The 25,540-nt window shown below is 39.9% G+C and overlaps 1 pseudogene; it reads left to right on the top strand.

Moving 5' to 3' along the window:
* LOC114371614 lies at positions 1-25,540 on the top strand (annotated as a pseudogene).

Below are 25,540 nucleotides of genomic sequence, written 5' to 3'. Positions count from 1 at the left end.
ATGGATGCCAGAAGGTATGTAATCAAAGACTATAGAGCTAGCATAAGATTTTGCTGCTTGAGCCAAAGAGTGAGCAACGAAATTGGCTAATCTCCTAACATGACTTATCTCAAAGTGCTGAAAAGTTTGTATTTGCAAGAGTGAAAGATTGCACCAAGTTGAGACCGCACTGAATAAGTCCCTTTCATGCCATCTACTACTGATTTGCAATCCAATTCAAAAATAATTTTATCAAAACCTAGGCCAGCCTTCCAGCTTATTAGCATGGTAAAGAGCCAATGCTTCAGTTTCTACTACTGGTATAGAACCATCAAAAAGAACAATCTTGGCTATCACAAAAAAACCTCCATCTTTCATAACACAAACCAATCCCAAAATGCTTCTGCAAACTAAAAACAACAGCATCAATGTTGCATTTCAGCATACCTACACACGGTTTCTGCCAGGAACCCAAACAAGGATGATGAGCAACAGGAAGTCGCCTAACACGAGCTCTCTCCCAATCTTGAATATTGTTCATGGCTCTTTGGCTAACAGCAACATGATTACGGTTAATGCCTTCCTAAATTTTGCTATTCTGCCTCCACCAAAGTCTCCAAAGCATCATAACAAAAAAATAAGTGTACTAAACATTGATGTTTCACATGCAACTTTTATTCTTAGTAATAATAATAATAATAAGGGTTAATTATGTTTTTGGACCTCCAACTTTTGGACATTTATAATATTGGTCCCTGTACTTTTTGTTGACCTTGATTGGTTCTTTAACTTTTTTTTCATCTAACATTTTAGTCCTTTCGTTCAGTTCAATAGTTAAGTGATGATGTGTCAATACTTTTATTATTATCTTACTTTGATTACATTTTCTTACGGTTTTAAAACATTAGAAATTTGTTTGATAAAGTGTTTTGACAAGATTAACAACTTCAGGTGGCTAAAAGCCACAAAAAATTGCAAGAATCTGAAAAAAAAAATAATTAGTTCATTGGAGTCACTTCTTGGACCTAGAACTAACAAACAGACATAAAAAATGTAACTAACCTTAAATCTCAACAAAAGATTCAAAACAAAAAAAGTTTTGAATCTCGAAAATCAGTAACCCCAACCACTACTAGAAAGAATGGTTTTAATATCGTTACAGTAACATCAATTTTCAATAAAATCGATGTTAACAAAAACATGGTGGTATAATCGTAAATAACGTGAGTTTGTTAACATCAATTTTTCAAAAAATTGATGTTAACGTGAGTTTTTTAACTTTGATTTTTTGAAAAACCAATGTTAATGTGACAATTGTTAACATCGATTGTTTTAAAAACTGATATTAATGAATTTTCATAAAAAAATGACGTTGTGTTTATCCTATTTATAATCTGTTTTTCCCCTTCTTGCACTCACTCTGACTCTCTCTTTTCGTGATGCTTCACTCTCGCTCAAATCCTTACTCTCACTCTCTCTATTTTCGACATCCAATCCTCACTTTCACTTGCATTCGAACCCGTGCTTCTCGGTACAAGATACTTATGATAAACTATATTGAATAACTTATGAAAATAAACTTGTTACATCTTATGGATTAGCTATAAAATAATATAAACTTTCTCAAATACTCTTATATGAGTACTTATAATACAATATATTTAAATAAGTTGTTTATAAGCTCTTACAAATGAGAGCTTAGTGATAAAAACATGTTGCTTTTATTAACTTATAAAAACTTATTACTTATTTATTAAATCAAAATAATTAAGGCCCTCATTTGTTGCATTTTACTACTGGTTGAGGGAGCAACTTTTTTTTTTATTGTTCTCGGCCTTCTGGGCTCATGTTCCACATTTTGAGTTTTTATTCTTCATGTAAGCTATTTGAATTTACTTACTTTTAATGAAAGCAAATTGTGATTTCAATTTTACCCTTTTTGTCTAGTTATCAATTTTAGTGACAGTACAAAACTTTCACCGTTAACAAAAACTATCACAATTGATATAAATGTAAACAAAAAAATATTAAAAAAAAAGATTAGTAAAGAATCGAATTATAATAAAAATAAATAAATTTAAAAAACAAAGTAGTTTTTTCACCTAAAAATTATTATTGTAAAGATAAAAATTCAAGGCAGACATGTGTTGCACAGGTGAATACACGAGTGATATAACACATGTTGTATGAGACAAGAATATTTTTTATTCTCATCTGGTCGACTTTTTTCGGAAACAAATTCTAAGAACTGTTCGACATCTTCCTCATACACAGGGCTCATGCAACTTGCATTCATTCAAGTTCAATCCATCTAATTAATAATTCCATGATACTCACAAAGTTATTTCATGTATGAAAACCTCACTTTTTTCATTAAAAGTGTGGTCCTATCTCATTCAAGAAGATATTTTTTTGTAATACATTCATAGTTAAAGGTTAATTTCCTTTTCTTAAATTTGACGAAATTTGGACAGCATTTCACATTGATCTCCAAGTAGACAACATGAAAGCAATGACATGAATTCCACCACAATCAATATGCACTCAGAGAACAAATTGAAATGCACTATACCGAAATTTCATCAAATTTAAGAAAAGAAAGTTAACATATACGTATGAATTTACTATAAAAAAAATGACTATTCCTGAATGGTCCAAACAGACAATTCAAAATTTAATACAATGATTAATCCAAACTGTCCGAAAGAATAATTGTGTTAAATCTCAGAGGGGAATCTAAGGTTCACTCATGATGAACATTAATTGTATATAAAACAATAGTCCAATAAAACAAGTTATAAAAATAATTGTAACAAAAAAGAGCATCAAAAGTTTATGAAAGACATTCAAACATGCGAAGATGGTCACTAATAATAACAATCAATGTTGTGATGACGATGCAAACAACAAAAGAAAAAGTGCCTATAAATTACAATTACAACTACAAAATGTTATTTAAAGGGATTGAAATAAAAAATAAAAAATATTTAAAGGACTAAAATAAAAAATAAAAATATTTAAAGGTGGGCTTAATGCATAAAGCGCTCTAAGCCCAATTGACAATAATTATCGTCATTTTTTTAATTAATCTATTTTCTACATCCATTGCCTTGATAATTAATATTTTATAAAAAATATTCACATAATACTCTATTTGTCTATTTCACATTCAAGTTAGGTAAGACTTATAAGATTAACTTAGTAATAAAGAAAGAAAAGAAAATAATGGGTTCAAATCCACTTACTATCAAAAAAATATTGAACAAACATAAATGCAACAACTTATTTTTTTAATTCATTTTCTTCTATTATTTTTTTATCTTTTTTCACATGTATATAAAGGATCCTTAGGGAGGACAAGATCCTTCCTTGTTCTTCCTCAAATTTGTCTCTGCTAACAATTATTAACAATTAACATTTATTTATAATAAAAATTAAAATTAACACATCTACATTCACTACAAGAAAAATGGCTTTTTAAGACACGTGGTTTACGACGATTATTTGAGGAACCGCTTTAGAAAGTGGTGCGGTGACATTTTTGTAATTATTGTGTAACAAATTTCATTTTACGACGCACTTTCTAAGGCGGTTATTGAAAACCGCCTTAGAATGTTATGTTTTATAAAATTTATGCCGGTTTTTAGAAAAAAACCGTCATAATTGTAAAAACAAAAAAGGGAAATTGCTCCTAGACCTCACGGGTGTGTACCTTTTGGCTAGCTTTCGAGATTGCGCTGCTTTGAACCCTAGACCTTTGTGCTTGCTCCTTCGTTGTCTGCTTTGAACCTTAGACCTTTGTGTTTGAACCCTACTGATTTTCGCTTTCTGCTTGCATGAACCCTACTAATTTTCGCTTTCTGCTTGCTCCTTCGTTTGAACCCTCGCTTTCTTTGACATTGAAGCCCTACCCCTTCTTCCATTGAAGCTCCTTCACTTGTTCTTCCATTGAAGTTCCTACCCCTTCTTCCATTGAAGCTCCTTCACCTCTTCGACTTCATCCCTCCAACTTCTCCGCTCGAAGTTTCGTGAAGACAGAGATTGGTTAGTCAGTTACTAACTTTGTTAGGTTAAGCTTATTTAACCCTGTTTTAGGTTAACTGGTCCGTGTACTGTTGAAGAAAGGTCGCAGGTTCCATGTAATTTCTTTTAATGGTGTTGTAATGGTGTTGTAAAGATAGTTTTTTGGCTGAAATTTAGTTTGCTTTCATCTGAAAGCTGAAAAATAGGGTAATTCGGAAAGGACATAAGAAGTGTTATAAATTATTGTTTAACAATCAAGAGAGATTGAAGATACTGTAATCCTATTTGGAGTTGGGAATTTTATGCTTTTGTGGGATTTAAGAACTTTGTTTTGTACTCTTTGGTTAAAAAAAAGAGTTAAATAACCCCAAATTCATGCTTAATTTCCCCTAGTTTTGTTTGGATAATGTTGGAGCTTGAATTGGAGTTTACTTTTACACCGAAATAGCTTTTAGGCCAAAAGTTCTGTAGTGTGACCATTTGGAGGGGTTAATCAGGTTTTGATGTTTTCTTATTCCTTCCTGTGAATATTCCTCTAGGAATGAATGACTTTAGACAGTATTCTTCTGTATCTATCATGCTAACTTGACTTATTTTTCTTTCTTCCTAACATGAACCTTTGTTTGCATTTGCTTGTAGGCTTGAGGTCTTTGACCACGAGAAGTTTAACAATTGGGTGGAGAAGGGTGTAGCTCCAGCCATTGAACCCAATTTAAAGCTCTATGAAGATGTTTTGAATCTGGGATTCAAGGTTATTCTACTGACAGGACGGAGTGAAAGGCACAGGAGTGTTACTGTTGATAATTTGATCAATGCTGGGTTTAAGGAATGGGACCAGCTCATACTAAGGTAATTCCCAAAACATATTTGCTAATTTTAGCATAGCAAATGAAGTTTGTATATTAAATAAATGTTGTAAGATTGGAATATATGTGTATGTTCTGCAACCAGTTCTGTTTTACATGAACAATTTAATGCTTTTGTAATCTGGATAAATTTTGTTATTTTGTGTTTAAACCACCATATCATTCAGATACATTGTGCATTGTACTAGTCACTCGAAGATTTGGCATGTTTTCATTAAGAATAACCTAAAATGATAACATTATTGTACCATTTCCTTTATGGTTCAACTGTTTTGTCTCCTAGCATGCTTAATGCTATCATAAAAAATTAATATACCATGGATAAATTAAAGACAATGTTTCATGACCCAGAACAGAACATTGAAGAAGGATAAACTCTGCCTTGGTTTATTTTAGGAGGAATCTTGCAAACAACCCATTGATTCCAACCTCCTTTTTTCGATGGACAGTAGAATCTGCTTACCTGAAATCATCTTGGCGCTAATGTTTCAGAACATTAGAAAAGTTACACTAAGAGTTGATATTTTCTTTTTGTAGGGATAGCTTGCCTTTAGTTCAAGTTAAGTTAGTTTAGTTGTTTGCAAGTGAGAAGATCAAGTATAGGAAAAATAAAGCAGGATGGTACAATTAATAGAACTACAAACAAATAAAGCAAATATGAGAATAAAGGCATGGATTTCAGATATTTTAATGCATTGCATGGCTCTAGACAAGGTCAGATGGAGCATTTCATATAGATTTCAAGCAGCCTAGTTAATGGTGATTAGTGTAGAGAATATGGTTTTACAAAATGATTTTTGCTCATTAGCAACCTCAGCTAATGTACAACTTCTACCATAGAGGAATTTAATGAATCCTGATTGCACATGCTAAGGTCACAGAGGATTTCCTTATATCCATAGGAGTATACCAACACCAAGGGTTAATTTTAAGCCCTTATCTTTCTACCTAGATTTGTGAGCTATATCTAGGAGCTATTACCTCACTGCACACTTATTTTCAAATCATATATAGTCCCTTGTTAGAGATGCGTTTGACAGAACTCAATAATGTTGTCTAGTCCATGAAGCTGATCCGAACACCTATGTCAATGGGAAAAGGCTTTTTGTAGTTGTTATTTTGTATGCTACAGTAATTGGAAAAATTTCATGCTCCTTCCTTGTTATGGCTCTCCCTAGTTTCAATCACTTAGTGTTTCTACAGAGTTAACAGTAGGCATTGTTTTTAGTTTCTTTAGTTCATATGTGTACTCCATATAAAATCCAAGTGAATACCATGTCAGCATCAATATTGGCATATTTTGTGAATGACTAGATGCTGTTGTTGGATGATATTTCAGAAAGCTATTGAATGGTTATTATATTTTAGGTAGATGATGATATATTTGTCTTAATATCTTTGGAGAGCTAATGTTAAAATTTATTAATTAATTTAATGATACATTCTCGATTGTTTTAAGTAAAACAAATTTCTCTCCTTGGCATATTATCTCATTGTTGTCTGCAAATTTGTGTTTTCGTACACTGATAGAACTAATCCATATCATATTTTTGGGTCGGGATGCTGACAATACATACATATATTATCTATGGGAAAGCATTATAAGTTATGAAACTGATTCATATATACTTCTTATCAAGGGAATGAGTACAAATGTGGCCAGTCTTGTCTTGTATTTTCCCCTTATTTTGAGATGTTTCTCTTCAGCAATTCATGATATTGGGTCATATTTTCCTTTTCATTTGAATCATATGCCTTTAATATATGTTCTTTGTTGTGTCTGTAAATTCTGTATGGTTTGCCTTCATGTAGATTTTTTGGATTAGGCTTCACTGTTGCTGTTAATAAATTAACTTGCTATTATGAAATGGGAAAAAACAGGAAAAAAATAAGAATAAATTTAACACATTCCACTACAGCACCCTCTACAATATTTACATTCCTTATTTCCTTTCATAATTGATTCTTTCTAAGCAATTCATTTCCAGAATTTCAGAGTTCCACAACCTCTTCAGTTTGTTCTGTGCTGGCATAGACCTTTAATCAAATCTTTTATGGATCGATGAATGTTCTGAAATTTTGTTCAAGTGGACAGAAATACTCAATTTTTATGGATGAATTGTGAAGATACCTGAAATTTAGCCCTTTATAGTAAAATTTTGCATCTCAATTTAGAGTAGGTTAGATGAATAGATTTTAATTAATTTTGTCATGTTTCCTAATCATAGGATTGGATTAATTGGCAGGGGAGATTAGATGTCCCAAACTCTATATCATGATTCTATATAATGTAGACAGTTTATAGGGGTACACAAGGCAATGACAGTTGTCTACTTATTACCAGAAATAACTACATCATAGTCCACTTGTTTTCTGGAGTCTTCTTCATATCTTTAGCTGAAGTGAGCCCTTATCTTTTTCTTGAAGTGAGTCCTCCAATAATTCTTTATCTCATTGTCAGTTCTTCCTGGCAAGCTTCTTGCAATTGTTGACCACCTGAAGTGATTAATTTTGATTTAGCTTCGCAGATTTATTATAAAAACATTCAAGTTCAAAGAGATTTGGAATTCATTTTTTTTTTACCTGTTTCCCCACCTAGCATGCAACTCTAGAATTATGCTTTCTTCTTGTGGTGTTATTTGACCCTTCTTGTGGTCTGGCCTCAGGTAATTCACCCATCTCAATCTGCAGCTCTTCCCATTTCTTTTAGTCCTGTTAAGAGAATAATAAATGATCAATCATTTGGACAAAAAAAAAGATGATAAAAACAATTATGAAGAATGATACTCAAGAGTCAAGAGTTAAGAATAATAAAAAACATGATCCCAAAAGGCAAAAAGAAAAACTTATGGTAAAGGGTAGTGTCGCAACCTACCCTTCGGCGGGAGGGCGACGCGTGACTCGCGGGATGCGTGTTCCACGAAAGGAATACGCGCGGAGTCGCCACCAACGTTTATTTGAGGAAAACGTCGGAAAAACCGGAAAAGACGCGATCTACGAACTTTTAAGTGAAAGGTTCGGGAGTTGTATTTACGCACGGGGAAGGTATTAGCACCCCACACGTCCGCCCCAAGGGACGGCAGCCTTTAATCGAATGTGCAAACATGACTTTGATTTTTTATGTTCCCTTTTTATGTCTCTATATCCTTTATACCCTTTTTATATTTTCTCTTTTTGTGGTCGACAAGGGTGTTTCCCTTTGCTCCTACGTATTCCTCAATTTGGGATGAGAAAATCAGACCTACGTAGTTCTTTTTTATCAAGTGATTCTTTTTTACTCAAGTGGTGATCATTTTAAGGCGTTGGACCTTAAAAATGATCCATTTTACTTAGTGAGAAGTTGAAATGACAACTTCAAAAACCTATTTTTATGGACGAGCTTGACTAAGCGAGTTGATTTTAGCCTTAGTTTCACTTTAGTTATTAATCAATTCGATTAAGAATGAGAAATCCCAAAGAGAAAACGTCCGATTGATTTTCCGCTTTATTTTACTAAAAGATGTCTTTTTGATTATTATATTATTTTTTACCTCTTTTCGATTTCCAACGTGGTTACGGCACGACCGAACGGTCGGAATTTATTTTAACCGAAGTTAACGGATAATACAATTCAAACGTTCGGTGGAAGTTTATTTTATTTTTAAGTTAAACGAGAAATGACTTAAGTAAAATGGCTTAAGCACGTCAACAGGGGGTATAAAAAGTAAACAAAACGAGAATAAAAATGCACGAAACACAATGTGGACCACTACGGGTACATAGAATGAATCGAAAAGCTTGGTTCGAGGTACTTACCCGTTGAAGATCGAAGAACGATGAAGAACGAATGAAGAACGTCGAAGAACGGTTGAAACCTTCGCGAAATTCTTCACGGAAAACGTTACGGAAACGTTTCGGAAGCGCCTCGGCTTAGATTTTCTTCACGGAAACAATTTTTCCAAGCAAATTCGAAAGAGAGAGAAGTGCCAAAGGGGCTGAACCCTTTTCTTCTTCACTTCCTCCCCTATTTATAGCAAAATAGGGGAGGTGGTTGCCGCCCAGCTCGCCCAGGCGAGCTCAGCTCACCCAGGCGAGCCAGGTTGCTTCCTCCAGAAGCAACAGCCTTCTGGAGGAATATTCTAGAGGGCCCAAGTGGGCCTGGGTTCTATTTGCACCCCCATTTTTACTAAGTACACCCCCCTCTGCTGTTTTTTTTTGTGATTCTTTTTTCGTAAAGTTACGGAAACTTACGAATTTCGTAACGATACTTGTTTTCTTTCCGTAATGTTACGGAACCTTGCGGATTACATAATCATCCCCTTTTTGACTTACGGAATGTTACGGAACCTCACTTAATTATGCAACGATGCTTCCGTTTGATTTCCGGTGTGTCACGGAAACTTACGAATTGTGCATCAATATTTTTTTGGTTTTTCGGCATGTCCTGGAATTTCATAAATTGCCTAATGATGCGTGCCAAGCACCTCACAAGGACCAAAGAATGGTCGCATGTCATCAAGCAAAGGTCCCCGGACGAAATTAGGGTATGACAGTTGCCCCTCTTTACTTGTCTTTTATTGGAGATAAAAGGAAAGTAAAGATAAGACACTAATTTCGTTCCTCTCGATTTGACGAGAGTCGTGGGTGACCATAAAATCTCCACATGCAAATGACTTGTTGTTCCCAGAATATCACAAATTGCCTAATGATGGATGCCAAGCACCTCACAAGGACCAAAGAATGGTCGCATGTCATCAAGCAAAGGTCCCCGGACGAAAATCAGTGTATGACACTAATTTCGCTCCTCTCGGTTGACGAGAGTCGCGGGTGACCATGACTTGTCGTTCCTAGAATTTCACAAATTGCCTAATGATGGATGCCAAGCACCTCACAAGGACCAAAGAATGGTCGCATGTCATCAAGCAAAGGTCCCCGGACGAAAATCAATGTATGACACTAATTTCGCTCCTCTCGGTTGACGAGAGTCGCGGGTGACCATGACTTGTCGTTCCTAGAATTTCACAAATTGCCTAATGATGGATGCCAAGCACCTCACAAGGACCAAAGAATGGTCGCATGTCATCAAGCAAAGGTCCCCGGACGAAAATCAGTGTATGACACTAATTTCGCTCCTCTCGGTTGACGAGAGTCGCGGGTGACCATGAAATTTCCGCATGTAAATGACTTGTTGTTCCCGGAGGAACAAAAGGTGCAGAAGACTATGTCAGTCTCTGCATGCTATCAAGCGTTCTGTCTTACAGATAGCAAAAGAATGTTTATACGGATAACCACTCAGGTATTTCCGCGTATCATCGGGCCCGCCGCCTCTGGATGATACAAGGGTGCAGAATGACCAAACTTGGTCTCTGCTTGTCATCGGGCCCGCCGCCTCTGGATGACAAAAAGGGTGCGAATAACCGTAAGGTATCTCCGCGTATCATCGGGCCCGCCGCCTCTGGATGATACAAGGGTGCAGAATGACCAAACTTGGTCTCTGCTTGTCATCGGGCCCGCCGCCTCTGGATGACAAAAGGGTGCGGATAACCGTAAGGTATCTCCGCGTATCATCGGGCCCGCCGCCTCTGGATGATACAAGGGTGCAGAATGACCAAACTTGGTCTCTGCTTGTCATCGGACCCGCCGCCTCTGGATGACAAAAGGGTGCGAATAACCGTAAGGTATCTCCGCGTATCATCGGGCCCGCCGCCTCTGGATGATACAAGGGTGCAGAATGACCAAACTTGGTCTCTGCTTGTCATCGGGCCCGCCGCCTCTGGATGACAAAAGGGTGCGGATAACCGTAAGGTATCTCCGCGTATCATCGGGCCCGCCGCCTCTGGATGATACAAGGGTGCAGAATGACCAAACTTGGTCTCTGCTTGTCATCGGGCCCGCCGCCTCTGGATGACAAAAGGGTGCGGATAACCGTAAGGTATCTCCGCGTATCATCGGGCCCGCCGCCTCTGGATGATACAAGGGTGCAGAATGACCAAACTTGGTCTCTGCTTGTCATCGGGCCCGCCGCCTCTGGATGACAAAAGGGTGCGGATAACCGTAAGGTATCTCCGCGTATCATCGGGCCCACCGCCTCTGGATGATACAAGGGTGCAGAATGACCAAACTTGGTCTCTGCTTGTCATCGGGCCCGCCGCCTCTGGATGACAAAAGGGTGCGGATAACCGTAAGGTATCTCCGCGTATCATCGGGCCCGCCGCCTCTGGATGATACAAGGGTGCAGAATGACCAAACTTGGTCTCTGCTTGTCATCGGGCCCGCCGCCTCTGGATGACAAAAGGGTGCGGATAACCGTAAGGTATCTCCGCGTATCATCGGGCCCGCCGCCTCTGGATGATACAAGGGTGCAGAATGACCAAACTTGGTCTCTGCTTGTCATCGGGCCCGCCGCCTCTGGATGACAAAAGGGTGCGAATAACCGTAAGGTATCTCCGCGTATCATCGGGCCTGCCGCCTCTGGATGATACAAGGGTGCAGAATGACCAAACTTGGTCTCTGCTTGTCATCGGGCCCGCCGCCTCTGGATGACAAAAGGGTGCGGATAACCGTAAGGTATCTCCGCGTATCATCGGGCCCGCCGCCTCTGGATGATACAAGGGTGCAGAATGACCAAACTTGGTCTCTGCTTGTCATCGGGCCCGCCGCCTCTGGATGACAAAAAGGGTGCGGATAACCGTAAGGTATCTCCGCGTATCATCGGGCCCGCCGCCTCTGGATGATATAAGGGTGCATGTCACATGACCGCAGGGTCAGTATGACAAAGATTATGGGGCGGCCGACAAAAGCAAGGCTCTTGCTCCTACGTATCCTCCAATGAGGAACTCAGACCTACGTAGTTCTGGATAACTTGTGAGACTTGAAAAGTCTCCATCGGAAAATGCTGACATCTCCGGAAAGGGCGCAGATGACCATATTGGCCTCTGCTCGTCAATCACACTTGGGGTCACTGAAAGACGAGGTGCGGATAACCGTAAGGTGTCTCCGCGGGCTACCAGCTCTTTGGTCATGGCAACAAAAGGCGGTGTGGTCGACAAAAGCGAGGCTCTTGCTCCTACGTATCCTCCAATGAGGAACTCAGACCTACGTAGTTCTGGATAACTTGTGAGACTTGAAAAAGTCTCGGTATTTTCTCCACTAAAATGCAAACATGCTTTAGCAAAGAGACAAATATTCCAACTGATTTAGAGCAGCATATGCTTTTTTTTGAGTGAAAAACAATGCGTCTACCGGGGAAGGAGAGTCTGCTGATGAAATTCCCCATAACCATAAATGAGATTTTGGATGTTAGCATTTCGTTTCTAAATGACCATTTAGAGGAAACACCGGGTTCAACAAAAATAGAAGAAATCACTCAAAGTGTATCAATCTCACACAGGTAAGTCTTTCATCCTAATTCCGGACCATAGATATGTCATGACTTGACTTTGCAAATTATTTCCTATCAAATCAAAAGTTACATGCGTGATCATGGATCAATAGGGCTTCCCTTGGGAATGGGTTCTTTTGGTGGTTTTTTTTTGGCTTTTGTGTGTTTTTGGCTTTTGATTTTTCTGGCTTTTTCTTTTTCTGTTTTTTTTTGTTTAGTGCGGGGCGAAAAAAAGGTCGCTAGCGCACGGGATTTTGGTTGGTAATCAAAGGGAGAAGACCATTTTAGGTCGTGGTTTCCTTTCCTTCTTTTTATTCATTTGGTGACAATTCTGTATTGTTCAGATATTGTCCGGTCCAAAGACCTTTCTGCATATTATTTTTTTTTTGATCGGGAACTTTCTTCCCTTTCTTCTTCTCTTTTTTCTTTCTCCCATTCTTTGATTGGGAATTTCCTTTCCTTCCCTTTTTTTTTTTTTTGCTTCCGAGGGTAAGGTTTATGGTGAGTCAGGATTTTGGCTCAAGGCTTGTAGAATGGCTAGACATGATACATGTCAGGGTTTGGTTTGGTTCAAGGATAAAAAGGGATGCCCCACATTATTTCCATGACACAAAATGCAAAAATGATGATTTGGAAACTTTATGCAAAACTGGTCGTGCATGCACCTATGCGGACACTCAAGTGTCAAATTTTTATGGTCATGTGATGCTAGGGCTCAGGATTCATTTCCTCTATTTTAAATCAACCCAATGTTTCCAAAATATGTTCTTTTATCCATTTGTGCATTCATCCGAGTCCATTTTGGGCGTCCGGAAAATTTTCACAGCATTCACCCTTCAGGTGTACACACATTTTTTCAAAAACTAGCTATGATCAGCGAATTTTCTTTAAAGAAAAGTTGGAAGTCATCTCTTTTCAAAAGCATGTTGGTTTTTCAGCTAGACAACTTATTTTTCTTTTTTCTCTCTTTTTTTTCTTCTTTTTTTTTATTTGTTTATTTCTTTTTCTTGTTTGCTTTTTTTTCTTCTCTTTTTTTTTCATGAGGTATTTTGCTATATACATGCATATCCAAGGTATCTTGCTACCTAAACATACATATATATGTTTTGTAAGGTATTTTTGCTATATACATGCATATCCAAGGTATCTTTCTACCTAAACATACATATATATTTTGTGAAGTATTTTTTGTTTACATACATGCATATCTAAGGTATCTTTCTACCTAAACATACATATATATATTTTGTGAAGTGTTTTTTGTTTACATACATGCATATCTAAGGTATTTTTCTACCTAAACATACATATATATATTTTGTGAAGTGTTTTTTTGTTTACATACATGCATATCTAAGGTATTTTCACTACCTAAACATACATATATATGTTTTGTAAGGTATGACTACCTTCCGAGCTTGTGCTTGTTTTATTTAAATTCCCAGGATCATGAGCAACTAGGTGCGTCCTACTATGAAAAGTGATCAAATAACAAGCATAGATTCAAAAGGTACTAGGTTGCCTCCTAGTAGCGCTTCTTTAACGTCTTTAGCTGGACGCCTTATGACTTGTCGGTCACTGACCTAGTACTTTGCTTACCTTTGGCTTTGGACTTGGTCGCTTATTGGTCGGCCATGGGTCGTAAGCAACGCTCTAACCTTTTTGTGGATGAGCTGAGGTGAACTCTAGAGGTGATGGCGGTGCGTCTGTTGCCCGCTGCCGGCCATCCCCAGGCTGCTGTGGTGTTTCGCCCTGCGCCTGCCTGGAGACGCAGTACTTCTTGATGAAAGCTCGATTAGTAGGGGGCCTGATGCCCTTGCTGGAGGTGACAGGTACTCTGTAGAACTGACAGAGACCCGTAATTAGAGCTTGACTACTCCAAGACCCTGTTGGACTTCTTCGGGTCCACTGGGTGTCTTGCAGGCGCGATCCCTGCAAACAATAGATGAAATCAGAAATCAATTGAGCGATGTGCATACTTACCTATGATGATGTGACCTTGTCGGGGGGGTACGAGCACCCTGTAGGACTGATAGAGGCCCGTAACCAGAGCTGGAAACCCCAGGGCCCTGTTGGACTTTTCCGGGTCCACTGGGTGTCTCTTGGGTGCGATCCCTGCAAACAATAGATGGTATCAGAAATCAGTTGAACTATATGCATACTTACCCATGTTGGGACGACACAGACCAACTGATACTTTTGCAGGGGGAGATTGGCATTGCGGTCGCTGGGCAGAATGTTGCTAAGTAGCAATGTCATCTATATCTGTGTAAGAGTGGTCATGTTGGTGCGCATGATCCGCACTCGTCTCTTTGCAGCGGCACGGGTGAAATCTTGCCCCGGTATGCATAGTGGCTGTGTGATAGCCTCCCTCTCTGGTTGTGCTCGCACAGTTGGCCCTCCTCCAATATCAGGGGGTGGCCCAGGAACCGTTTAAAAGGAAACTACTGGCCCCTTAACCGGAAGTGCAAGTCTCGGTTAAGCATTTAAGGGCAGAGGACCTTAAATTCTTTTAAGGTGTGGATGTCGAGCACACTGAAAATGAGGACACGTAGCCCTCTAAAGGTGAGGGCGTGCAGCCCTCTCAAGGCGAGGAGGTGTAGTCCTCTGGAGGAGAGGGCATGCAGCCCTCTGCTGGCGAGGACGTGTAGTCCTTTCAAGGTGAGGGCGTGTAGCCCTCTGACGGTGAGGGTAACTAGTACCCAAGGTGAGGACGTGTAGCCCTCTCAAGGCGAGGACATGTAGTCCTCTGGAGGTGAGGGCGTGCAACCCTCTGATGGTGAGGACGTGTAGTCCTCTCAAGCGAGGACGTGTAGTCCTCTCAACGGTGAGGGTAACTAGTACCCAAGGTGAGGGCGTGTAGCCCTCTCAAGGCGAGGACATGTAGTCCTCTAGAGGTGAGGGCGTGCAGCCTTCTGATGGTGAGGACGTGTAGTCCTCTCAAGGCGAGGACGTGTAGTCCTCTCAACGGTGAGGGTAACTAGTACCCAAGGTGAGGGCGTGTAGCCCTCTCAAGGCGAGGACATGTAGTCCTCTAGAGGTGAGGGCGTGTAGCCCTCTGATGGTGAGGACGTGTAGTCCTCTCAACGGTGAGGGTAACTAGTACCCAAGATGAGGGCGTGTAGCCCTCTCAAGGCGAGGACGCGTAGTCCTCTGATGGCGAGGGCGTGCAGCCCTCTGATGGTGAGGACGCGTAGTCCTCTCAAGGCGAGGACATGTAGTCCTCTCAACGGTGAGGGTAACTAGTACCCAAGGTCCACCCTTATGAGAAAGCAAGAGATCGACTCATCGAGAGGGCCGGTCATCCCAAATCCACAAGATTTGGACATTAGATGTAGGAAATCTATGCAGTTAACATGATTTTTAGGGATGCAGATGCATGCAACCTTTGTCGTGAAATTTGGTAAATGCGGACTTCATTTGAAACAATGCAATGTAATGGAAAGTTGTACAATGTTCATGACATTCTTTCCCTATTTTGTGAGTTTGATTTTGATTTAATTTTTTTTGGAAAACACAGATTGACTGTCCTTTTGAAAGAGGTGATAATTCATGCAACCTCATCCTATCTTTTTTTGCAAATCTCTCCGGGAACTCCCTCAGAGTGTGTGTTCTGTTTGATTTAGTCACTTGACCATTTTGGAGTGACGGCAATGGAGTCGTTTGATGTTTGATCAATCCATTGAAATCCTAGGGTTTGTCCCCCCTTTTTTTTTGTTAAAAACATCGATGGGTGAGAACTTTTGATCGGCCCCTATGTTCACTTGAGGCTTATGCACGGTGCCCCTCATTGCCCCAATGTAAGGCTTTGAGGTACAATTCGTTGTCTTTCATCATGACCTTGTAGGAGGGAACCTATTGGGTGAAAACTTCTAATCTGCCCCTAGGTTCACTTGAGGCTCATGCACGATGCCCCTCATTGCCCCAGTGTAAGGCTTTGAGGTACCAATCGTTGTCTTTCGTCATGACCTTGTAGGAGGGAACCTATTGGGTGAGAACTTCTACTCTGCCCTTAGGTTCGCTTGAGGTTTATGCATGGTGCCTTTCATTGCCCCAGTGTAGGGCTATCAGGTAACCATCGTTGTCTTGTTTTCATAGCCTCGTAGTGAGGAAGAATGAAAGAAGCAGTTGATTCTTGCAAAAAGAATTTTTCCAAGGACGAGAAATAGTTGAAGGATTTTTTGATGGATTAAGTCAAATGACTCCTATGTAGAAGCAAGATGCTTTGATGATGCCAAAGGATCAAGTGCTTCCAAGTTTTATTCAAGACAAGAATCCAAGAATCCAAGAAAATCAAGATATATGATCAAGTTGATTTCTAGAATCTTAGGAAGAAGTTTCCAAATTGAAAAAGCAAAAGGTTTGGCCAAAGAATTCTATCTAAATCATTTTAAATTGAGATTTACTCTCTGGTAATCAATTACCAGCAGCTGAAAATGTTTATAATAGTCACTAGAAATTGAATTCAAAATTTATAATGTGTAATCGATTACACATGGATGGTAATTGATTACCAGCAGTTTATTCAAATTTTAAAGCCTGTGATCGATTACACAAGTCTTGTAATCGATTACCAGAGGAGATTTTCAGAAAATAATTTCCAAGAGTCACATCTATTCAAATGGTTTATGAATGGCCATCAAAGGTGACTTGGAAACACGAATTTAAAGAGAGTTTTCATTGCCCAAAAGTTTTATCCTCTCAAAAAGATTCCTTGGTCAACCACTGGCATATTCAATAAGGAATTTTGATTGATCTTCATTGTACAATCTATCTCTTTTAAGAGAGATTTCTTCTTCTTATTTCTGAAAAGGGATTAAGAGATCGTGGGTCTCTTGTTGTAGAGGATTCCTGAACACAAGGGAAGGGTTGTCCCTGTGTGGTTCAGACTTTGTAAAAGGAGTTTTACAAAGAGAGTGGAAAATCTCAAGTGGGTTGCTTGAGGACTGGACGTAGGTGCGGGAAGTGGCCGAACCAGTATAAATCAAGTTTGCATTCCTCTCTTCCTTTAAACTTCTTTTATTTATTGCTATTTATCTTTTGCTTTAAAGAAGTTTATTTTGAATTGTCTTTTGAGTAATTCATGTTTAAGGGTGCATTGTTAATCCAAAAAGAAAGTGTGATAGTTCAATTGGGGAATAGTCTTTGCATCTTAATTCAACCCCCCCTTTCTTAAGATAACTGAGGCAATTTGTCCAACATCCTATTCTTGACAACTCGCTTCTCCAAGAAGACAAACTTTTCGGAATGATAAAATGAAGTCACATGAACGTCTATATTTTTACTTGAAAACACAGTCAATCAAATGCCCCCTCTTTTTTCTTCTTTTTTTTTTTTACTTTACTCGTCGTTTTACGACACCCCCACCAATGTGCAAGATGAGTAATCTCTGATTGAACGGTCTTGGAAGTCAACACTCAGGAGCGCAGGTTGCTTGAGCAAACAGACCAATGGCTTACACTCACATTCCGGTGGAAGTTGAATAAGCAAAGATGTGTTTTTGAGAGGATGAGAGAGACAAGGATGTCCATTTTATCCATATCATTTAGCATTGTAACTGTGGTTTATAATAATGGCATAAACTTGAAAATCCTGATGAGTCATAACAACAGCTTCCAAAATTGCCCCATGTATGGTGTTGCTTGTCAATGTTATGATTCAACAAGCTATTCTCCTCAAATTTCAGCCAGCCCGTATCAATTAGACTTCACACTTTATGCTTCGGGGTCATACAATGCTCAATGGAATGTCCCAGGGCTCCTCCACGATAAGCACACGTTGCGTTCGAGTCGTATCCTCAGAAAAATGGAGGTTGAGGAACCTTGGTTGGGGTTATGGCTACCATTGAATTATTGAGTGGATATGGGATCAAGTTTAGCATATGACAACGGAATTTGGGGTGAACCCTACAGGCTTTTTGCTACAAAATTCCTTTTTGTTGGTGTTTTTTTGGTTTGTGCTAAAGGTGGTCTTCGTCATTGGAAGTGCGGTAGACAGGCTTTGTGGTTGATTTAGGGATGGCCTTTGTGGATAACTGGGTGGTGGGTAAGGAGGTGGTTTGTTATTGACTGAGTAATGACATTGTTGGGTTTGGTGGGAAACTTGGCCGTATAGGAATGGCAGTCACAGCATGGGTTTCTCCCTCATCCTCACCCTCTTTATTTGCCCCAGTTTTCTCATTCGTCCAAGCAGGATGACTAAATTTGCCTTTTTTCAGACCCACATTGATCCTTTCACTGGCAAAGACCAAATTCTCAAAGCTTTGAAGGTGCGTAGCCCACCGTCTTTTCATAGTAGAGTATCGATAATGTGTCTACCATCACGATCATCGTCTCCCTTTCCATCATTGGGGGTACCACCTGGGCCGCCAGATCCCTCCACCATTTGGGCATGTTCTTTGAAAGATCCGTCCCCCTTTTTGCAAATGTTCTGTAGTTGCATCCTATCCGGAACCATATCAAAATTGTACTGATACTGCCTAACAAAGGCAACCATTAGGTCCTTCCAAGAATGGACTCGGGAAGATTCCAAGTTAGTGTACCAGGTAACAGCTACCCCAGTAAGACTTTCTTGGAAGGAATGTATTAGCAATTCCTCATCTTTTGCGTATTCCCCCATCTTCTGACAATACATCTTTAGATGGTTCTTGGGACAAGTAGTCCCCTTGTACTTGTCAAAGTCCAGCACCTTGAACTTGGGAAGGGTGATGATATTGGGTACTAGGAACAACTCTTTTAGGTTAGCAAAGGCATAATCTTCACCTCCTTCAATGGCCCTGAGCCTTTCCTCTAGATGATCCAACTTTCCCATTCCTGCCATAGTCATGAGGGTTTTTAACCGCTGTGGAACGTGAGGGTTGTGGTTGTGGATGATATTGAGGGCCCTCCAAAGTGTTTTGCAGGGGTATACCACCAACTGCTTGCCCTTCAGCAGCATATCCGAGGCAAGGCTCGAAGTTGGCTAGATCGTGGTGGGGAATTTCATGTGTCTCCTCCATGGGTCGAGAGACATGTGCATGATCAGATTGAGGTTGTTGGCTCTTAATGAGTATGGGAGTGGAGTTATTGACATCCTCATTGGGAATGTACACCACATTGGGTGGTGTATAGTTTGGGAGGCAAACCATATGGCGGGAAGGCGTGCTTGTTTTGAATTTGCACATCATGGGGTCATCCGTACTTCCCAAATCTTTGCCTACCATATTTGAGGTTGGATGATTCATTTGCTTGAGGCCAGATGGGAGCATCGGGTTCACCTTAGCGACAGCGCTAGTAGCGGCAACTATAACCGCATTGGCTTCCATTATCTTCTTCATGCTCATCATGGCCTCCATCATTGTGGCCATTTGCTCTTTCATGGCCTCCATGTCGGCCTTCATCTTCTCTTGTATCTCCTCTACTTCACCCATTACTCTAGCTCTAGCACAAGTTCGGTGAGGACGCCGTAAAGCATGTTTTTTTTTTTTTTTTTGATAACAATGATTAAGTTCATTTTATTTTATTTTATTTTATTTTTCAAGGAAAGAATGCAATGAGCAATGCAACCAATGAAAAGCATGGATGTATGCGAATGATGTACAGTTGAAGTATTGCGAATTTTTACGCAGGATATGGGGTTGAATCAATTTAGATTTTCAACATGGTCCATGACATCTTTGTCAAGGTGAAACTGGAAGTAACAAGGACATCAACAATCCTAAATATGTTTGGCAGTAGACGAAGCAGTGATGTGACTCGATTCATCTTTTGCCCCAATTTTGCAAGACGGTTACTTCCATATTTCAACTTGACTTGATGAACCTTTTTGTAAAAGCATGAGCTTGGTTCAACCCCGTATCCCAGGGAATGGCAATTTTGATCGCCAATACTTCAACAACGTTTCATAGGGATGAAAGACTCGAGAATATGCATGCTATGCATGGAAAATGTAATTATGAGATTGAGATGCCCGAAGAAACACCCTTTCTTAGTTAAACATGCATCAGGTACCATGTTCAATCATTTTGTTTTTAAGTGAAATGGGTTTATGATCCCAACATGGTTGGCTCATGGTACCGAATATATGCAACTAAGAATGCAGCGTGAATTTTCGTACTTCCCTTTTTTTTGTTTTTGTTTTGTAGAGGAAAATACAAGGATCATGTATGAGCAAACAAAAAGTATGTTGAACGCATATGATGATGCAATGACTCATGCAAAATGGGAATGTGATAACGGACAAATGCAGGAACGATATGTTCATTATGATGCTGAAGAGATGTTTATGCGGTGCATGATATGAATGCATTTTACGGACACGAGAGCCCGGAAAATTATCTCTTCTTACTCGCGCATTTGGGGGCGCAGTGCCCCATATGTACAATTAAGAAGGTGATATGGACCTTCCGGCTTCCCGTGACAAAGGACGAGACCAACATACAATGCATGCTAGAGATAAAATGTGGGAGTGACTTGATTCACACTGATTTTTGGAGTAAAAACGTGGGATAAACTCATTTTTTTCAAAAAGTTATAACTAGTCAAGATCTGAGCGACAATACAAACTTCCTAGCGGTTTCTAATCATATGGTCCATTAAGTCTATCATATGCTGACAATAGCTGAGAAGTCCGTGGATCTCCTCGGGGGCGGAGTAGGTGTCCGCCACTGCTTTGGCCTTGGCTAGCAATCGGGGAAGTTCTTGACTCCTGTTCAAAGTAAGAGCAAATCAGTCCGTCCACATTGTTGCCTCTTGGTGCAATGAATCAATTACCCTTTCCCTTTTCGACGCACGAGCGGTGACCTTGTAGCGGATAGACGGGCCTACCTTCTTGGAGAAAAAAGGTGTGAAACCAGCCACACATAGAGAGCCAGTGCACAACAAACAATTCTTGCGCTGCTCTTTTCACATCCCCGGTCGAACGTGTCATACATGGCCAAAATGGCGACGACCGGGCTTTCCTTGCCATGATGAAAGGCGAGGAAAGCGTCAATCGCTGCTAGGTCCACTAACCCTTCCATATTCGGAAAGAGGACAACTCCAAAGATAAAAAACGCCAAGATGTCAATAAAAGAAAGCCCATTCTCCTTGATTTTCCAAGGCCTTTGCCCTTTCCTCCAAACACTTCCTTGGTACTCCGACTACTCCATTTCTGTTTTGCTTTAGACGTTCCAACTCTTGTGCTGAGATTTTCACTACCTTGGCAACTCTTGTCGTGGAGGGATAGAACCCTAAGAAAAGATATGGCTTCCTTCCTCCCAGTTGGCATCCCAGGATTTCTTCCAACTCTTTCACAGTCGGCACTAGCTGGAAGTCCTCAAATGTGAAGCACCTTAGGGGCTAGTCATAATACTGGGAAAGGGATGCAATCGGTTCCATGGAGACTTCTACCCTAGTTAGGTCCCAAATCTTACCATAGGCTTTGCGGAAGGCTTACCGTTGAAGTTGACCCATTAATTGCCCCAACTCTCCTAAACTAGTGACCTCTAAGCTCTTGATTTTGACTTGATAGAACCTCTTTTTAAGCGAAGGCTTTTGACTTGATCCCATGTTTTACTAAAGTGAAATAAAATCTAGTGCGAATCAAAACTCTGACATCTATCATGGGTGGAATGGATGAATGCATGAAGAAATGCATATGACACAGATGCAATTTACGAATACGGGAGCCCGAGAAACTGTCTCCTTCTTAGATACAACGTCTAGGGGTAGCAAAGTGCCCCAACGTATGTATTTAAAATGGTGACACGGACCCTTCGTTGGTTTGTTTACAGAGGGGATCAAGACAGAACCCATGTGCGATGCATATGCGAAAGGCGCAACACGGGAATGTACATAGTATGACAATACTCACTGAATATAAGTAAAAGGGTATATGACACTTATGCATGGCAGTGTGAAAAATGGCACGCAGCGTGTTTGCTCCGTGCCCCTATTTAAGGGACCTATAAGGGAGAGAGCTAACTAGGCTTTTAGTGATAACCCCCAAGGTAGTCATATCTCTCTTGATGGTTTCTAGAGGTATCATCCCCTTCGAAGAACATACTGCAGCAGTAGGGACTACTAGCAACAATATGTTTTCAAAGAGAAAAACTCTAGACGAGGGTTCACTGTAATCAAGCAAGTCGGAGACCTAGCATGATCACGGATTCACCTCCACTCCTTATGTTCCCACGAACCCGGGTATAGGGCCCTTTTTCAACTCACCGTGTGTGCAAATAGTGTTAGTGTTTATGTGCATCAAATGAATAAATATTTACCTCATGCATACAAAAAAAATGCACTAAAAGCATCAAAGAGTTATATATACAAGAACATAATAAGGGGAAGCCAACAAAGGAGTAAGTCATGGCAAAATTTGCACAATATTAAATGGCCTAACTCTCTAAAAATAGTCCCCAGTGGAGTCGCCAACTGTCGCAACCTACCCTTCGGCGGGAGGGCGACGCGTGACTCGCGGGATGCGTGTTCCACGAAAGGAATACGCGCGGAGTCGCCACCAACGTTTATTTGAGGAAAACGTCGGAAAAACCGGAAAAGACGCGATCTACGAACTTTTAAGTGAAAGGTTCGGGAGTTGTATTTACGCACGGGGAAGGTATTAGCACCCCACACGTCCGCCCCAAGGGACGGCAGCCTTTAATCGAATGTGCAAACATGACTTTGATTTTTTATGTTCCCTTTTTATGTCTCTATATCCTTTATACCCTTTTTATATTTTCTCTTTTTGTGGTCGACAAGGGTGTTTCCCTTTGCTCCTACGTATTCCTCAATTTGGGATGAGAAAATCAGACCTACGTAGTTCTTTTTTATCAAGTGATTCTTTTTTACTCAAGTGGTGATCATTTTAAGGCGTTGGACCTTAAAAATGATCCATTTTACTTAGTGAGAAATTGAAATGACAAACTTCAAAAACCTATTTTTATGGACGAGCTTGACTAAGCGAGTTGATTTTAGCCTTAGTTTCACTTTAGTTATTAATCAATTCGATTAAGAATGAGAAATCCCAAAGAGAAAACGTCCGATTGATTTTCCGCTTTATTTTACTAAAAGATGTCTTTTTGATTATTATATTATTTTTTACCTCTTTTTGATTTCCAACGTGGTTACGGCACGACTGAACGGTCGGAATTTATTTTAACCGAAGTTAACGGATAATACAATTCAAACGTTCGGTGGAAGTTTATTTTATTTTTAAGTTAAACGAGAAATGACTTAAGTAAAATGGCTTAAGCACGTCAACAGGGGGTATAAAAAGTAAACAAAACGAGAATAAAAATGCACGAAACACAATGTGGACCACTACGGGTACATAGAATGAATCGAAAAGCTTGGTTCGAGGTACTTACCCGTTGAAGATCGAAGAACGATGAAGAACGAATGAAGAACGTCGAAGAACGGTTGAAACCTTCGCGAAATTCTTCACGGAAAACGTTACGGAAACGTTTCGGAAGCGCCTCGGCTTAGATTTTCTTCACGGAAACAATTTTTCCAAGCAAATTCGAAAGAGAGAGAAGTGCCAAAGGGGCTGAACCCTTTTCTTCTTCACTTCCTCCCCTATTTATAGCAAAATAGGGGAGGTGGTTGCCGCCCAGCTCGCCCAGGCGAGCTCAGCTCGCCCAGGTGAGCCAGGTTGCTTCCTCCAGAAGCAACAGCCTTCTGGAGGAATATTCTAGAGGGCCCAAGTGGGCCTGGGTGCTATTTGCACCCCCATTTTTACTAAGTACACCCCCCTCTGCTGTTTTTTTTGGTGATTCTTTTTTCGTAAAGTTACGGAAACTTACGAATTTCGTAACGATACTTGTTTTCTTTCCGTAATGTTACGGAACCTTGCGGATTACATAATCATCCCCTTTTTGACTTACGGAATGTTACGGAACCTCACTTAATTATGCAACGATGCTTCCGTTTGATTTCCGGTGTGTCACGGAAACTTACGAATTGTGCATCAATATTTTTTTGGTTTTTCGGCATGTCCTGGAATTTCATAAATTGCCTAATGATGCGTGCCAAGCACCTCACAAGGACCAAAGAATGGTCGCATGTCATCAAGCAAAGGTCCCCGGACGAAATTAGGGTATGACAGGTAGTCAATTTACTGAGTTGAAGTTGGAAGCAATTTAATTGTTGTGTCACTTGTATTGTGAAAGTCAATTGATATTAGACTTAGGTGTAAACTATGTTAGGAATTAAGGAGCAAGACATATATAGTGTATAAAGTTTGGTAGGGACTTGCAAGCCTAGCAACAGAGTTCCATCTGCCCTCACCATGGAACTTGACATACAGAATGAGCAATTTGTCCTCCTCAGAAGTCCAAGGTCCCTTCCTCCATCCCTCCTCTTCTATCACACCCCACCCCATGTTTCCTGCCATAACTTCCTAATACATACAAAAAGGTGCCTAAGTTGGCTCTTAGGTAAACTTTGTCTTCCAAATTCTATGGTACTGATTTGTGTTCAATGTTTGCTGCAAATTTATACCTGTAGCTATGACTCAACTTGATCCTATCAGTCAATGTTTGCTGCATATTTATACCATTTTTTTTCATAGCATGCTAGGGTGATCAAATTATAATTTGCAAATGTTAATGGTGTATATTTGGAATTATGCTATAAATTATACCTTTTGATCATCAAAATTAATTAATATGAACTTCTTTTATTATTTTTTTAATAACTTTATTTTAATTTGAGTTGCAGGAGATTTAGGGATAAAAAAGAGGTTGCAGAACCTGAGGCAGACCCAGAAAGGGACCAGAGAACTGTTTTTGCCTACCAGGTTTATTGGAAGTTCCTATTTTTGTTTGTTTTAAATTATATGAATTCATAAGTTCTACATATTTGGATATTTGGTGTCTTGTTCTGATGATTGGCTATTTGTTCGGTGATGATCTCAGATGCCGCTAAAAGCAACAGAGACAGATGTGTATGAGTTTTTTTCAAAAGCTGGCAAGGTCAGTTGCTTTTAAATTTGATATACTTTTGCCATTGGAACTGTGATGACTTGCCTATTGAACTATTTTTTCTCCATTGGAAATTTATTGACTTATGTTGCCAACTTCTTCTTGGACAACTTGTAATAGTGAAACCTTCTGAAGCTGAAAAGAACCTTGTTCAATCTAATGCTTCTGGTGGAACAGCCGGTGTAACTAGCCCCTATGGAGCTGTGGACCGAAAATTGTATGTGGGGAATCTTCACTTCAACATGACTGAGAGTCAGCTGCGGGAGGTATTTTACTTTTGTTGCTGTCCTATTGGCTGTTGTGGTGAGGATGCAAAGTTTTGGCATGTTTCTTGGTCTTTGCTACATTTATTAGGAATATGAATGCACATGA

The sequence above is a fragment of the Glycine soja genome, chromosome 10 (genome assembly GCF_004193775.1).
Source record: "Glycine soja cultivar W05 chromosome 10, ASM419377v2, whole genome shotgun sequence".
In the NCBI taxonomy this organism is placed as follows: Eukaryota; Viridiplantae; Streptophyta; class Magnoliopsida; order Fabales; family Fabaceae; genus Glycine; species Glycine soja.
This window is presented reverse-complemented; position numbering and strand designations above follow the sequence as displayed.